The 16,841-nt window shown below is 40.0% G+C and overlaps 1 protein-coding gene and 1 long non-coding RNA gene across 6 annotated transcripts in view; one reads left to right on the top strand and one right to left on the bottom strand.

The window, feature by feature from the left end:
* Positions 1-15,177, bottom strand: part of LOC138689560 (uncharacterized) — a 201,002-nt gene extending 185,825 nt beyond the window's left edge. For 4 of the 5 annotated variants that reach the window (XR_011328434.1, XR_011328433.1, XR_011328435.1 and 1 more), the window contains exons 1-2: positions 13,270-13,866; positions 12,287-12,330 (exon numbers count right to left, since the gene is read on the bottom strand). This is a non-coding gene — a long non-coding RNA (uncharacterized lncRNA). Of the gene's footprint in view, positions 1-12,286; positions 12,331-13,269; positions 13,867-14,449 lie in introns of those variants that run through there. The other variant, XR_011328436.1, reaches the window with a different exon arrangement.
* Positions 15,178-15,431: 254 nt separating this feature from the next.
* The window catches only part of MMS22L (MMS22 like, DNA repair protein), a 99,181-nt gene continuing 97,771 nt past the window's right edge, over positions 15,432-16,841 (top strand). Inside the window, exon 1 of the mRNA XM_069804910.1 lies at positions 15,432-15,559. The gene's annotated coding sequence lies outside the window, so the exon portion shown is untranslated. The remainder of the gene's footprint in view (positions 15,560-16,841) is intronic.

Genomic DNA, 16,841 nt, shown 5'->3' with positions numbered 1-16,841 from the left:
ACTTATTCCAATTTGTTTTCTTCTCCTAGATTAAGAAAATTGATGACACAGAGATAACATGAAATGACATAATTTTAATTGAAAATTCTAAAGATTTCTAAAGCAATAAGAAAGAAACCTGATGCTTTTAAAAAGCACACAAAATGTCTACCTGGCAATAATTTCTGATTTTTTTTTTTGCCATTGTTTATGAAGTATTGAGGGAAAGGAATGGATTATTTGGAGCTAGGAAAGAGAATAATCCATTGTAAAACACTTGTTTGAGAAAAGGATAAAACAGTGAATACTATAAACCATAAAATAATAGAGATATGAAGAGCAGAGAAGAGTAAGGAAATAGGAATGCAGGGTGTGTAGTGCAGTTTTCTAGGGTAAGAGTAGGGAGAAGCAGCAGTAACAGCTTTCCATCAGAAGCTGTTACTCCTAGAAGTCTGGCACCTGACCTGATTCTTCAGGATATGGATCAGATTTCTATGAATAAGAAACAATGAGCATATTTAAATGAGTTTAAATGAAAGAAACACCATATTTTTACTACGACACCAAGCTTAGCAGGATTTTTTGTAGAGTGAGATAAAAAAAAGCTCCTTGGACCAAAGACTATTGTTCCTTTTTACATGGTTTCTTGAAAAACGAGTACTGTTGCCTTGCTCAGCTCCTCTTGATCACTTCCAGTAACCAATTCTAAGTCCAGTACATAGGAAAAGGTCTCAAAGATTTAACACTCCTACAAACTTTGTGAAAGGAGGCAGCTGGATAGGGTGTCTGCTAGCTAAAGGAAAATGAAGTGAACGTAACTTTTACTTAGCAGTGCAGAATCTACTTCTCAGTCAAGGCCTCTCTTTCAAATTGATGCTCTCTTGTCTAATAAAGGGTGAGTTTATACTGCAGCCTGAGTATTACTCAATTAAAATCTCAATTCACAAATACAAACCCATAGGAAATAAGGATGCATTTAGTCTTAAAGAACTATTTCTTAAACTAAAAACCTCTAATTTAAAGTATATAGCCCAGTATGCTGCTCCTTCCCCTCCCTCCATCTCTCCAGCATGCAGACAGCCACTCTCTCTTATTCTCCCTTGCCCTGTGAATCTGGCACTCTTGCCTGCACAGTGGCTCAGTACCAAAAAGCCCAATACCCACTAGCTCCCCTTCCCCAATCATCTCCCTCAGACTATTGAACAACCTGGTAGTTAAAACCAGCTACAGGAAAACAGAGATGTGATCACACTTAGGGATTTATGCAGAACTTAGTGCTGCCCCTCTGCCCTGGGAGTGTACTGAGTACCTCTCCCAAAACATACCAGATACCTCCAAAGATGAAGGCAGCATTTCAGCACCACCCTTTTTTATCTCTAGATTTTAACAGCTATTAAGGAGAAGCAAGGATGCAGTGCTCACACCGGGTAACTACATGCAGGAACCTGAATTTAAGTGTCCATGGACATTAAGATCATAGTAACATATATATGCTGAGTTTTAGGCACATGGAGGTTTAGGCAGCTGTGAGAGCATTGATTTCCTGGGTTGTTTTCTAGGATTTAGGCACCAAACTTCCACAAGTCTCATTTTAATCACGAAGTCAGGCAATCTAGTTCTCAATGCTCTTGATCATCAGGAATTATGCACATAAACAATGTCCAAAAGATGGTATGGAATTGAAGTATTTTATCCATCTTCTACTCTTGCTAACATTCTGCCAAAAAGTGCTGCAAATAGCTAGAGAAATGTACAATGTGTAGAAATGTGCATTTTGCTACTATGCCACACTGTTTTCTTTGTATTAGGAACTTAATTATCTATCTTTTGGATCAGATTTTAGGTACAACAGACAGTTGTTTTAAGAACATTTGAATGGGATCAGATCAGAAGTCCAACTGGTTCAATATCCTGCCTGTGACAGCATCTCTGACAGCAGGCCAAGGGAAGGAAAAGAAGAACATAACAAACGTACCATAATTCTTTCCCTGGCATATTCTCTCAGCAGTCAGTATTTGTGTTTGTGGAAGAATGAGACTGTGTTCATCTCCTGAACTTGAAGTTGTCTTCATAATATTTTTCATAAGAGGGTTATGCTGCTCGTGACTCATAGGGTCCAGAAAGGTAGTAGTCCTACACTTCTCCTCAAATAAGTGACCCCTCTGTACTATCTAAAGGAAAGAAGAGATGAGCAGATGCACCAAAAGGTGTTCATGAACAAAGCTTTGTTAAGATGTTAACTATCACAGCTTTGAAAGATGACACACAGAAGTCCAAGCTTAGTTATTAGAAAAGAGGTCAGACATTTTTCAATTTATTTCCCACTAACTTACTTTTGTGGGGAAAAAAGAAAAAAAAAAAAAGACAATTCCTAAGAATTGGACTTATCACTATCTACATTTTACTGGATCTCTCTGGAAGACATTACACAGTCCTGTATATATGTTGAAAGCAGCAGTCGGAGAACACTGTTATTACCAAGAGATGGAGCATACCACTTCTGTTATTACTGCAACTTAACAATGCAGAATTTAAATGGAAAAAAATCTCCTATCAGACTACTGTATGATACTAAACCTTTCACGACAATTTACTTAACTTTATTAACAATCTTTACATTAAGAGCAAGTTCATAAACCACATTAAAACTAGTGAAATAGAAGACTACTTTGCCTTCCCAACTAATAATAGTTTGAGAAGCATTAACAATTTGAAGTCTGAGTTTCCAAAATATACTATTCAAAATCAATATGGTGAGAGACTGCAGTTTGTGTTTGCGGCAGAGTACTGGGGGGATATCCCACAAATTTGTTTGGATCAACGTAGCTCCTGAAGCAGAAGTAGACAGCAGTATTGCATCAGCACAAAGCTGTGTCCAATATAACTGATGTGTTAAGATGTACAATATATCTGCTTGGACAAAACAAAATGCTAATTCAGTGATATTATTTTTTGAGACCCTAGCCAGTGTCTTTGCACTTCAAATATGACATAATCTGCTTGATTGACCCTTCTTTTAGGGTCAGGAAAAATCTTCTGGGTTAATTATCATACTGTTTACTTATAATGGATAGGTGGCTTTTGTGTAGCTATGATTATCTGGTATACCTAGCTGATTTCAGTGCTAATAATAGCTTGGTCTAAGAACTATTAAGATATGGTATTGATTACAAAAAGACTATATTACTGTGCTAATATACAAGAGATTCAATTAGTAAAGATGACTGGTAACATTTATCTAAAAATGCTCCCTGCTTCCCTGTGAATATCTGAAGTGTGACTTAGCTAAACACTAAAAATCAAGATCAAAATATTCAAAAGCAATCAGAATGTGAATTCTAAAACTTGAGAAACAAGAAATAATTTCCAGACAATAAAGGTTCAGAAAGCTTGGTCACTTTTAAGTATCTCAAACTGCATATTCATAACTTGAAGACAAAAAAAAAAAAAAAAAAAACAGCTGTTGTTTTTTAAAACCTCTAAAATAAATCTATTTTAAAATAATCTGCCAGATTTTCACTATAAGTTCTCCTACCTATTCCGTTCCACTAACGAGGTAAATTTTTGTAGTCCATCTGCTTTACTGAGCAGTATAGAGGTATTCTCTACTGTTAAATACCTAGAAAGTTGAATGACAGTTGAGCAGTGACATTTATTCTCTTTTCCAGGTCTTTCAATCAGTTTCCTGATGTTTGGGGTTTTTTTAATTGTTTCTGCATGCTTTATGATATAACACCTTCCATTAAAAAAATTAAAATTCAACTTAAATAGGCTCATACCTCCTCCAGGTGAAGTCAAACCAATTTTCATCATTTCAACCAACAATACTGTCTCTGTTGTTCATTATGCTCAAACCAAAAAAATATCTCTTTTCCTTCTATTAGTGTAGGAAGAATCTACTCTCAAGTATCTGATTATTCAAATGTCTGCTCCGGTGAGCAGCTGTCCAGCACACTGAAATAAAACTATAAATTTTTGTCATTAATTTAAATGATCAGATCTTAGGGTTTGTTTGGGGTTTTTTTGCTGAGAACCATATTTGTTCACATACCAGGACAAGGGACTATGCAAGACCTCTTCCTATCAAAAGTGCAAGGGTGAGCCCTGTACACTCAGAGTTGCAATAGTTCGTCCCTTGGTGAAACACAAATACCATTCATTCAATGCACCTTTGAAAATTCATTTTTTCCCAAAGGAATAATGATAAGAAAGGACCATTGCCTCAGTCCTTTCTATGAGATGGGCTGCCACAAGCTCCTGGAACATTCAGCTTGTATTTGCACTCAGTGTTGAACTGGGAGAGGTTATTTTTCTAATATAGTCCACAAAGGATAGCCATATACTGAAAACCACATCTATCTGAGCAGGGGACAAATTAGAGTATCTTTGGAGTGTTGTTTTACTGGATAAGGTTGATTAAAAGTGGTTAGTTCTAAACATAATTATAGCACAATTTTACAGCTTTTATCAACCTATTTGAAATTATGAGATCTAATCTTTTATATAATACCATTGTACAATTTTCATTTTTCAAAAATAGCAGTTTCCATAATTTGGTAAGTACTGTTAAATCTATTAGAATATACAACATGCAATTGGATATGATTCATTACTTATGCCCACTATTTAATTTGAGACTCATTTTCCAATACAATTTTCATGATAATATATTTTCATTTCTGTAGTTTAAGCTTGATGTGAGACAGCTGTCAATTTATTCTCACTGCTCTCTACCATTGTTCCAAGCTTAAACTTCACATGTCAGACTGACAACAAAGAAAGTTTAATGTACTTCTAGGTCACATAAGCACACCTGGCACATTACAGTACAAAACTCTCATCAGGAAACCTGAGAAATCTCTAAAAAATTTGTAATTCCTTGCAGTGTCCGTGTCTGTGTGTTTACTGTAGAAAAAATAAAATATAAGGTATTCTATGAAGTGGAAAATTATTGCAGTGGCAGACAGACAAACTTCCTGTTCTCTCTTGCCAGGAAGAAATTTGCCTCTGGAGATTTCAGATCTAGTCATCAGACACCATCAGCACCCTCTTATCTTGTAAAACCTTTCCCTGCAGAAAGGATAGTACAACTCATATTCAGATCATAGTGTGGACATCCAGAGATAGGATCATAACAGTAGCATTATTTTCAGTTATCGTACAGACCTAGCCCTTTGAAGGCTAGATACCAGATACTGGGAACAAAACTCCTCCTTTTTTCTCCCTGACAGACACTTCAGAATAGTTCCTTTGTACAGTCACATCAAAGTTTGCTATTACAAACTCTTCAGCCAGAATATCTTTTTCAGCCATATTTATTTAAGTGGTTGCTGTCAAAACAAAGATTACATCATTTTACACCCATGTTTTACAAATTAGGTAGCCAGGTCATCTGCAAAATTAAGGTTAAGCTCATTTACTTTGGCAAAGGCTTTGAGATCAACTGATGAAAACTGGTATCTGTATACAGTTGTCTTAATGTACTGGCTAACAGCTCATCTTCAGACAACCTGTACTGATTTCTATATATATTTTTAAAAGCATTTCTTTTTACTGGTTCCTATTAAGTTTTGGAATCCCTTTATAGAGAAAAGTCTTCCTTTCTTCACTATTCACTTTTCCCTAAGGAAAAAACCAAACCAAACCCAACTAAAACCAATAAACCTAATAGGAATTAGTTTCATAAATATGTTTTTAATATAGTTAGCTAAAAAGTAGCTCTATGACACACAGTTTGGACAACCTCATCCCACACACTGAAATAAATATCATGGTTGACGAACTCTAAATAGATGAAGAAAAGCTTCAGGGCTATATGATTGTGTTGTTGCCAAGTTCCAAGAAACAGAGCAATGGGAAATCATAACAAAGGTGAACAGGGCAGTGATGACCTAAAATAAATAATAAATAAAAGGAAACTAAACAACTCAATTCAAATTTGAAGACCTCAATGCAGAACTCCTTTTAAGAATGAGTTTTTTTGACAAATTTCCCTTGCAAATCTAGAAATAAACCACACTTACAAAAAGATGTTTTGTGTAAAAGGTATTTCTCAGGCAGCATACTAAATGACCCCTTCCACAGACAGTTTCTGTTTCATTTTAAAAATCAGCTCTTTCCCCATCTCCTTTCAGGAATCTCCCTAGACAGATGCTCAACAGAACTTCTTTTCATTAACCATTTGTTAATCTCCACACCTGTTCATACCAACTTGTTTTTATGCATTTGCTCAAGTCCTAGAGTGTCCAGGTGCCTCCTGGAGACTTTAAATGAGAGTAAGATGTTACTAGTGTGCTTTAATGACACGCTACGAGAGAAAACCCGCATTAAAATTCATACAGTCCAAAGAGATTTGAACTTCAGATTCTGCAAAAGGTAGGAAGATTTCCTTTTCTATTACACAGTCGAGGAATGGAGACACAAGGATGAACGGAGTTCCTGAAATCATATAGATAAGCTATGTAGAATGAGACACTGAATTTGAGCCATTGCCTTTGTATCCTTTTTGCTAACGACAAGTTGCTAAATGAGGACCTGAGATACGCAGGGCACTTTTTTCTTCCATTATATAAATATTACTATAAAATTCAGAGGGGAAAAAAATCAACAGATTTTTTAATTCAAAATCTTTTAATTCATGCTAAATATCCAATAGTCATCCAAAATTTTCTTTTTGGCAAAGTGTACAAAGCACCGAGAAAATTAAAAGGGACTATTACTGAGATGACAGAAGAATGGACAAAATAGTATTCTTTTGGAAACCACATCTCATTGGAGATACACTTTCTTGAATGATTATTGTAATTCTCAAATTACACTGGTTAAAGCTAGCTATTTGCTTTTAGACACCTGTCTGAAAATGTGGTTTACATTGAGAGTGCCTTTTGTGTGATGCCCGCATTCATATCCACAGAGATCATTGATATGCTTTCTGAGTTTGCAGCTTCTGGACAAGCCAGGAGAAAAAGAGTTCTGCTGACTAGCAAAGCAGGACCCCAGCCTTGTTTCCCAACATTAGACAGTGTGAGTTAGAGTGATAGCTGGCCTCACAGAATTACACTCTTTTCGAATTAACCGCCTTCATTCAAATACTACAAAACCATGCAGTGGTTGTAAAACAAATATTCTGTTTTTAAAAATTCTGCACCAAAAAGTTTGTGATATGGTTTAGCCAGAGGTTCCTGCTACGCTTCATATTGGATTGCAGAGTTGTGCCTTCCACTTCTCCAAGTATCCCTTCACATTTGATACTACCAACATACAGTACACCAAAATGCTGATAGCTAGAAACTCATCCTCCGACATGTAGAATATGTGTGTATCGCAACATCTTAAAAGCACTGGTTCTTTCCAGGACTGTGCAATATCTTTTCTCCCTCACTCTTTGAACAAACTCTTCCTCGATGTTGCCTGGTCACTATAGTCTTCTCCCAGCCTGACCTTGATTCTAAAGCCTGTATGCATTTATGCTCAAGAGCTCACAGCTCTTAGAGTCCTATTTATTTCAGTCCCATTTCTATGTCCCTCCTTGTCCAGCAGCCCTTCATGGATCTACTTGCCAGTGCCTTTGCCAGCAAGTTGCATTGCCTTTCAACATCCTGACCCCTCTTTGCAGCATGGGGTCCCCACCACAGCTTTATAATGTCTTTTTCACAGAAACTTTTTGCTCCACCACAGCCACTCTCAGCTAAAGCTATTTCTTCTGGCAAAAAAACCCTCAGTGTACAGCTGGACCGATGCAACCCTTCAGCCATACCTAGAGTCTGTATTACCACTGTGTACCACACAGCATAAACAATTTGTGTACCTAAGAGCCAAAAAGCTTTCAGAACAATTGTTATTGGACCAAGGGTCTTTTTGATAAAGTATTACACAGGAGAGGCAAAGATAATAAATAGAGAATGCCAAACAGGAACATTTTGAGGATAAGTTCTGCTTTGCTTGTATTCGGCCCCCTTCTTCCTCAGTTTCCTATTGCCCTAACCTGCCAACTTCCCAGGATCCAGATGGAATTCTATTGCAAAGAAGTTTTTAGGAGTTGAAAAGTCTGTGTTACTAGGAATTAAAAGGGTAGCAGTTAAAATAATTAACTGCACACATTATTTGTATTACTACTGTTACGATTATTCATTGTATTAAGATAGAGCCTAAAAGCTGTCTGTTTTGCCCTCTCTACAAGCACAGAAAAAAACCCTGTGTTTTCACCACTGATCTTGTGATCTAAACATTGCAAGAGACAAGAAATGGGATACTACAAGAAAACATTGAAAAAAGATACTGTGATAGGAAGAGATTTCAAGGACATCAGCAGTCTAACTGTTGTCAACTCATGTAGCAACATAACAAAAGAGTTTTAAGGAGGGATGCTTTGGGAATAGTAAAAGCCTCCTAAGCTTCAAACAAAGCATCGGGAAAAGTTTAAAAACAATGGCTGAAAAATTAGCAAGTGAGCAATGAAATCTGGAGTTTAATGAGGGTACGAAGTAGCTCCTAGGATGCAAGTCAGTCAGTAGAGAAAGTATGTATAGACGTACAGAAAGTATGTATAGAAGACAAGACAGAAGAAAAGCCAGTTGGAAGCAGCGAGATGGTTTTGTGCAGTATTAGGTATTCTTACTACTATTTTTTCTGTCCTACTCTGGATGCAGATAAGAACTGCAAAGTTTTATGGATTTCCATTTTATAGAAGATTGAGTATGTGAACTCATACAGTACATTATGCTATTTCTAGTTTGACTTTGCAAAAAAAGCCCAAACTGACTTTATAGTATGAATATTTATCACTATTCTACTTTATATAATATATACATAGGTTTACATATAGGTCAGAATTCTTAATATCGACTCAATTATACGGAATTTTACTGGCTAGAATGCATATGATCTACTTGTGAAATATTTCCTGGAAAGCATTAATGAATGTAAATTAATTTGAGATTTCTATCAGATATTCTGATTAGTGTCATTCCATTGGCATATATCTTTCAGTGGAGAAACAGATAAATTTGGAATTCAAAATATTATCAATAACTCTTTCCACTCTCAATATCTGTTTCTTTTGGTTAACCTTATTCTTTGTCAATCAAGTTAAAACAATGACTCAAAAGGGAGACACCTTGGCATATGTATCCATTATTCCTTCTACAATGTAGCACTCCCACTGGTTTTCATAGGAATTATGCATATGAAAGGACTGCATTATTAGGCTAGATTAAGAGAAGACGTTTGGAAATACTTAACTCATCATACCACTTCAGAACATAATATTTATAATGGTACTTGAGCTTGGAGCAACATAAATAAAAGCACAAAACACGACTCCTGGAAATATATTACGGATGGATTTTTTTAAAAGTTTTTACTAGAGATATCACTAAAAATTGCACTGTGTTAAAACTACTTTCTTGACTTTTTGATATAAGAACAAATACAGAAATATGAATCAGTTAGCTGCAAAAAACTTGCAGTATTCCAAAACATGGGAAGTTACAATCCAGTAAGAGGACAGTAAAAGGGTTACATTCCAAATACATGAATTAGATGCCTGTGTAATCACATAAAGGTCCTTAAAATTTTCTTTGGTAGCCACTATGTCTTCATGACCAGATTATATTAACCCTGATCCCCTGGAAACATAGCAAATCATCTTTAATTCTTCAGACACATGACTCTTCCATTTTGGCTTTGGCAGTGTTGTCCTCCTCCCATGCTGTGACAACTCGAGGACAGTATGAACTGTCTTCCTCTAACCTAGGAATGATATTGGGCCCTTCCTTCCTCAGAGATAAAAATGAACTGACCTCGCCTTCACTCTAACAGACTGGGTAGACAACAGTTTGCTCTTTCCCAGGTACATAGCTCAGATGTAGAATCAATCTGCTAGGCTAGTTAGAATGGGCTAACTTTCTAATCTTTATTTGATGAACATACTGTTCATCCTTGCTGCACAGTTAACCCTGGACCTTAATTTCTGGTTGCCGCTAACACCCTTGCCACTTTCATAAAAAAGTTTTCTCACCTGACTGTTGTAGTGCCTCAAACTTGGATTGTCCAATGTGGCTGGGGTTATGTGGAAAAATTCAGATTTTAACTTCTTCTGGCCACCCAAGATGCTTTACAACAGGGGTAGAGGCTAAAATTTTGACTCTCCAATAGTGATTCTACACCTTGAAACAATCCTGAGGATTGAACACTTCAGATATTCTTTTCAGTATGATGGCTCACATCCAGATACCACTAATTAGGTCAGTCACAGGTACTTACCATGAGAGTTAAGGCTATTCGATACTATATCCATGAAGACTCCTGCTAGGAACATAAACCTTTGAATTAAAAACCTATTCAAACACGTGTTACATCTTTTCATATTGTACTAGATTGTATCCTGGATTGACAGACGTGGTTGCACGCACAATGTGCAAGTCATATTGTTAAGATTTTCTTAAGAAAACAATAGAAGTGACAAACTATGTTTCATTAAATGAAAATATAGAACTTATATGGCAGTTGGAATATCATGCCTAAGTCTGGAGCAGCACATTTCAAGAAAGCAGAAATAGGGAGAAGCCAGAGGAGAGCAACAAGAACTAATGACTTGAAGTAAAAGAAAAAAAAAGAACAACTTTTTTTTTCTGTAAAGAAGAAAACAACAAATGGGGATTGATTAAGAGAAGAACACAGTGAAAACATGATTAAGAATCTCAAATATGTAGAAGTCTGCTACAAAGAGGAAGATAAACTCCCTGTAACCCTGTAAAAATTTACTGTGCAAAAAGTAATAGGTTCAAGCAATTTACTTTCAGCAAGTTAAGTTTAAGATCAGAAAGCAGGAAAAACTTTCTAATGGGAAGACTGGTGAAATGTTGGAATAGACAACTTCAGTAAGTAATCATAACAAATCTTTATGAAGACAGGAAGCGTTCATTAAACAAGACATTTTATTGATCCTGGCTTTGAAGGAAGAATGAAGGGGTGGGCATGACACCTTCTTGGAGTCCTTTTCAACTGTATGATTCTACACTGAAGTGAACGATAAATGTAGCTGTGTAGTGACAGTGACAGCTGTAGGATCTTCACTTGGAATGAAAGTCATATTCTGCAAAAGACTCAATCAATTTCTTCATGTAGACAATCACTTGAATTCTGATACAATCGTCTAGCTATGGATCACCTAGTTACACTGATCTAATCTGCAACTTCTTTATTCAACAGTTTAATGATAATTACTTTCAGGATTGGACTATACATAAACATAATGTCTAATTCAGACACCGTATATAGCACTTTGTTTGCTAAGAGGAATGCCTTAGTAACTTGTTGTATGGCCTTAAGGTCAGACAACACTAGCAATAGCTGCTAATAACGCCAAACTCCAGATGTAGTCTTTGCTGAATTTTTTTTAAAGGAATTAGCTTTAAAATATTTTGCTTCAAAAATCTAGATGTACTCAAAATTCTTAATCCCATATCTGTACTTGACTATTAAGTTGGGATCTTTAGTGGTTTTTTTTTTAAACTTAAGCCTAAAACTTTTATTGGTAGATCATCTTTAATAATTAGAATTGCAATCCTGTAAACAGTGCACAAGTGTATTTTTATTTCAGAGTAGACTTTTGAGAGTTAACAAAAAATAAGTAAATAACTTTCTCTAGTCAGATATTTTGTTTCCCGTAAAAATTTATGATTGTTTTAATGTGAGAACACAGGAAAAATGTACAGCTGCCAGTCTGACTAGTGACTACGTATGGAAAAAGTAACATTTTCCAACTTCATTTCAATATTCTTGGCTTTTATTCTATAATAAGCAGCATATAGAAGTAGTAAAGTTACACAACATATTCCCTACATTTAAATCACTTGACGTAACACCAGGTAAAAAGAAGGAAAAAAGAACAAACCTGCATTATGATTCACCTTTTCGATGGTGACAACTAAACTGCTAGAAAAATAACATGTTTCTAAAATGTGTGTACAGTTAAGACCATGAGAACTGAAATAGGTAAACCAGCAATATAGCAAGCATCAGGTGTTCTCAAAGTTTCTACACATAACAAAGTAGCTCCCATTCAAATTTGACAGTGTTACAAACGCCTGTGCTTCAGACAAAATCCTTTAAAATACACTTAATCTCTCCTACAGATGACTGCTCTCTGATGGAGCGTACATTATTGTCCTTTTCACAACCTTTAAAAAGAGGCACAAAACACAATTCCACCTCCACCCTCCGATCAGTAAAGTTGCCAAAAACACGGTTCCAAAGTGAAATGAGCCCCCCGTTTGCCCCCTTGGGCTGTCCGCACCGTACTCACCATGGCGGGCTAGTTTTGAAGACTTTCTTCCCCTCCCCCTGCACCTACGCACAATGAGGGAGAATGGAGAGCAGTTTCAGCATTAAATTTGAACTTCCCTGCTTTTGTTACCATGAGTCACCACCTTAACATTATCTCAACTGTAGACTTTTATCTGTGAATATCTAAGCCCTGTCTTGTGGAAAACTAATTACTGAGCCACTGAGAGGCTTCATAATGTCCTGCATTTAAGTCCTGAACATCATACATAATGCATAGGAAGCAGTCTCTGCACTCTGATTACAGAACACTGTCATTAAGAGAGCAAATTAAAGATGTGAATAATTCACTGGCTGAGCTTATTGTCAGTGCTGCATTGTGAAATTAGAATTTCTAATAAGTACTGCAATTTTTTTAACCCAATTAACACAGAGAACATCTTGAGTCTGATTAGTACAATAAAAATTATTACCTTATTCTTTTGCTTCACAACAGCCAAATTAAATACTGTACTTAATTATGCAGCATTCATCGCTTCTGTGCTAGAAATAATAATAAAAAAATCTCACTATCGCTTTAATAAGACTTCCAATATTTAGAGTGCAACTGAAAAATAGAGCATATGAATCTCCAGCACAATTTCTTATCGCAAAGTTACTGGCTTTTTTTTTTTTCTTTTTTAAAGACTTTGAAAATCGGTTTTAATATCAGCAGTCGACCATGATGTCACTGCTGAAGTCTTCTCTGGAAACAAAAATGTATTCGAAAAAAACCACCACAAAACGACCCTTCCGAACAAGCTCTGAATATATATTGTGAATTAACTTTCTCCGGCTTGATGTAAAGACAGAAAAAAAACCATTACCACTTACTGACTTGAAACCGAATACACAAATACACAAACATAGAAATATATAAATATATATACATATATATAGGTTGTTTCAGAAAAGATGCTTAGGAAATATACTATGAAAAAGCAGGAGCTGGATCAGCTCTCTTACCTCAGTTCCCTCTTGGCACGGGATAGATAACATCCTTTCATCCTAGAAAGGAGAAAAGTCCAATTCAACATCCAGCGTGTTGATTTTCCCCCACACAGCGCCTGCTGCCATGTTAAATAAAGAAAATGATCACTGAGGATGCAGCTTTTGTCTCCAAATATTTTAATACTGCCTTTTAGTGTCAAGGATCCCAGGAACCTTAGCACATCTGGCAGCAGACACCACTGGCTGCAGCTGCTGCAATGGGATTTTTCCTCAACCCTATTTCATTTCCAGCTCCTTTTTCTTCCCCATCCTGGGGAAGTTTAATCACCGAGCATGGGGGGGGGGGGGGGAAGGAAAAAAAAAAGGAAAGGTGGCATTGCAATCACGAGCTTTCTTGGTTTTGTCCTAGAGACAGGGACTGCAGCAACCACCTTGCAGCTTTGTCTTGTTATTTTAGCATGTGCGTGCAAGAAGGGAGGAAAAAAAAAGGCTGAAAATTATTCAGGCATAATGCAATAGACATAAAGAGAGACAAAAAGATAGAGAGGAAGAGAAAGAGAGGGGAAGAGAAAGAGGGAGAGAGAGGGAGGGAGAGAGGAAACAGAAAGACGAAGAGAGAGAGAGAGGGGGCTGTCAGTGCAGATAAATCTGCATATGGAAATCAGGGTTATCCTGGGTACAGTTTTATTTAACCATGATGTACTGTTTTTTTAATTAGACAGGAATTTAAAGAAGGAAATGAGGGATTCTTACAGACACAGGAGCAAACGAAGCATTTTTAATCACAGGAGAGTTTTCACAGCAAGCTGTAGCAGCAACAGCAAAACTTTTTATAGCAACTTTCTTGTTAGAAACAAAAGTTTCATGCACTGCTGCTAATTTACATCCAAAAACCAGGCAAAACAGGAAGAGCCTTCGTTTTGAAATGAAATTGAACCAAGGCAATCCAAAATAATACAATAATTTTTAAAAAGACCCAGAAGCTGCTAGGTGCACAGTATGCATTTTAAGCTCAGTCATGCCAGGCACAGGTTTTAGGACTTTCGCCCAGGCCCCTATTCTGTGGTGACTGTCATACCCAATGAAGGCGCTTCAGTAAATGAAAAGAGCGATACCCAGCTTGAATTTCAAATGTACTAAACACCGCTTCCCATGCTTGATGAGAATTGCTTGTGTCTCGAGATGGGAGCCGTACCTGACAGACATGGGAAGGTTGGGTCAGGGTCTGTAAGGCATCAGAAAAGACCAGGACCTCTTGGCCACGGCTGTGAGGGAGCATGGGGATGAGTGAACCGAGGAGACCAAGGAGAAGAAGGAAAATGAGGTTCACACACAGGCTAGACAGGAAGGAAACCAAAGAAAGGTAGCGGACAGCTTAAGGACAAGATTAGGAAGCAGCGGCCCGATCTGGGGCACTTACTAGCAGTGGCAAGATGGTGGCGTTCAGGTGAGAGGTGGCCAGAAACCACTTGTGGCGGTTGGCGAGGCAAGGGACTCCTGGCAAAGCCGTGGAAGCAGGGGCCTTGGGGGCTCTGAGGGGAGCTGCGGGAGTGCTGTGGGCTAGCGGGCGGGGCGGGCAGGGCAAGCGGCTGCCAGGAAGCCCCACCGAAATCTCAGGCAGCGGGCGAGTAAGAAGCCCGTTGGGAACTAACAGCGGCTGGGAAGCGCGGCCGCAGCGCGGATGAAGGGGGTCGGGGAGCAAGGGACAGCAGCCGAGGGGCGGGCAGCTCGCGCCGAGGGGAGCGCGGCGGGGCCTGCGGGCGGGCCGGGCCGGGGACCGCGCCTGCCTGGAGAGGCCCTACGGGCGGCGGGCAGAGGCCCAGCGGGGGCCGGGGACACTCGCTTGGCAGGACGGGGCCGCCAGCCGCCCCGCAGCGGCGAGATCGACGGCCGCGGAGAGCCGCCTCACGGGCGGCGGCTGGGGGCGCGCGCGGCGCTTCGCCCTGAGGCGGGCGGGGGGACTAAGGGAGGGGCGAGCGCGGGGCGGGGCGGGGCGTGGCGTGGAGGGCGGCGGCGTGGCAGGGAGCGCGGAAGGGAGCGGGCAGGCGGCCCCCGCTGCCGGGGCGGAGAGCCGGGCGGCGGCGGCGGCGGCGGGAGGAGGGGGAGGAGGGGGAGGAGGGGGAGGAGGAGGAGGAGGAGGAGGAGGAGGAGGAGGAGGAGGAGGAGCAGGAGGAGCGGCGGCGGCGGCGGCCGGCGGCCAATCGGCGCCGCGGCGCTTGCGCAGTGCTGTGGTGACGGTGGCGCGCGGGACGAACGGAAAAGTGTCCGGGCGCGGAAGGGGAGCGGCGCCCCCGGCAGCGCGCAGGTAACCCCGCCGCCCTTCCTACCCGCACCCCCGCCCGCTCTCACGGCTCGGCTCGGCCCGGCCCGCCTCGCCTCGGGCTGGCGGGCCTGACGCATCCCCCCGGCCCGGCCCGGCCCGGCGGCGGAAGCGCCTCCGCGGAGAGGAGAGAGCGGCGCTGGGCCGCAGGCGTTACGGCTGGGGGTCGTGTTCGCGGCGGGTCCCCGGCGGGTGTGCCGCCCGGCCGGCGGCTCTGTCGCCGGTTCGCAGCTCCCGCCCGCCGATGGCAAGCGCCTGGGAAGTTCCCCAGCGTGGCTGGCCGGGAAGGTTGCGGTGCTTGAAGGCAGTAATCGGTTCCGCTGGATCGGGGCTGTGGTAGACAAGGACAGAACCGATGTGAATTGCGGCCGTGGAGAGCTGCCCTTGTTGTACCTTTTTCCCCGGTGCTTTTTATCGTGGTGGCGCGATTTTGATACTCTCAGTTGAACGGACTTTCCGTAGAAACTCTTCTTCCGATTTAGGCCGTTCCCTTTAGCTGCTTATTTCTGCCTTGCCAGCTGCGCTAACACACCTATACGTGGGGTCCTGCTGTGAACTGAAGCACTGAAGTCATTCTTTCACTTAAGAGTTGCACTGCTTCTGCTGCACAGCCGACTGCACCGCTGGAATGTGAATGGATGGGGGAAAAGCGCGACAGAAACTGTTTTTTTTTTCCTTGAGCTCATTTTTCAGTCAAGCCTCTGTATTACCAACCTCTAGCCACGACGTAAACTGGTTTCTGCAAGAGCAGTACCAAAAACTGCCAGAAATGAAATTGAAAACTTAATTTAGAATTTTAATTATATTGTTTGAATATCATTGTAGAACTCTGTGGCAACTGTTGCCTAGTTCTGCTCTTTCAGTATGTTGTATAAAATATCAATTCACTGATGTTAAGCATACGGTGAACCTTTTTGGACATGATATTCCTTCTCCTTTGCTTTTGTTTCTCTTTTTTTCAGATTCTTGGGAAGTCACTCTTCTTAAATAGAAACTTCCAACTTTAGCTATGTCAGAATCAGCCATATGGTCATTTTCTGAGCTTTAAAACTTCAGCACTTCAGGGTTCCTTAATTATCATGTGGGGTGTATTTGCTGCTTCTTAGAAGGCACTTGAGCTGTAATGTTGCCTTAAAGTCATGGAAAACTGGGAGCCTGTATTTTCATAGCATAGCTACTCTGGTCACAAAATGAAGTGTTGCTGAAAGTAGCTCACCTGTGTCTTGTAATGCATTCCTGCTTCTTATTTTACCCTAGTGCTAGTCTA

This window comes from Haliaeetus albicilla, chromosome 17, assembly GCF_947461875.1.
Source record: "Haliaeetus albicilla chromosome 17, bHalAlb1.1, whole genome shotgun sequence".
Classification (NCBI taxonomy): Eukaryota; Metazoa; Chordata; class Aves; order Accipitriformes; family Accipitridae; genus Haliaeetus; species Haliaeetus albicilla.
This window is presented reverse-complemented; position numbering and strand designations above follow the sequence as displayed.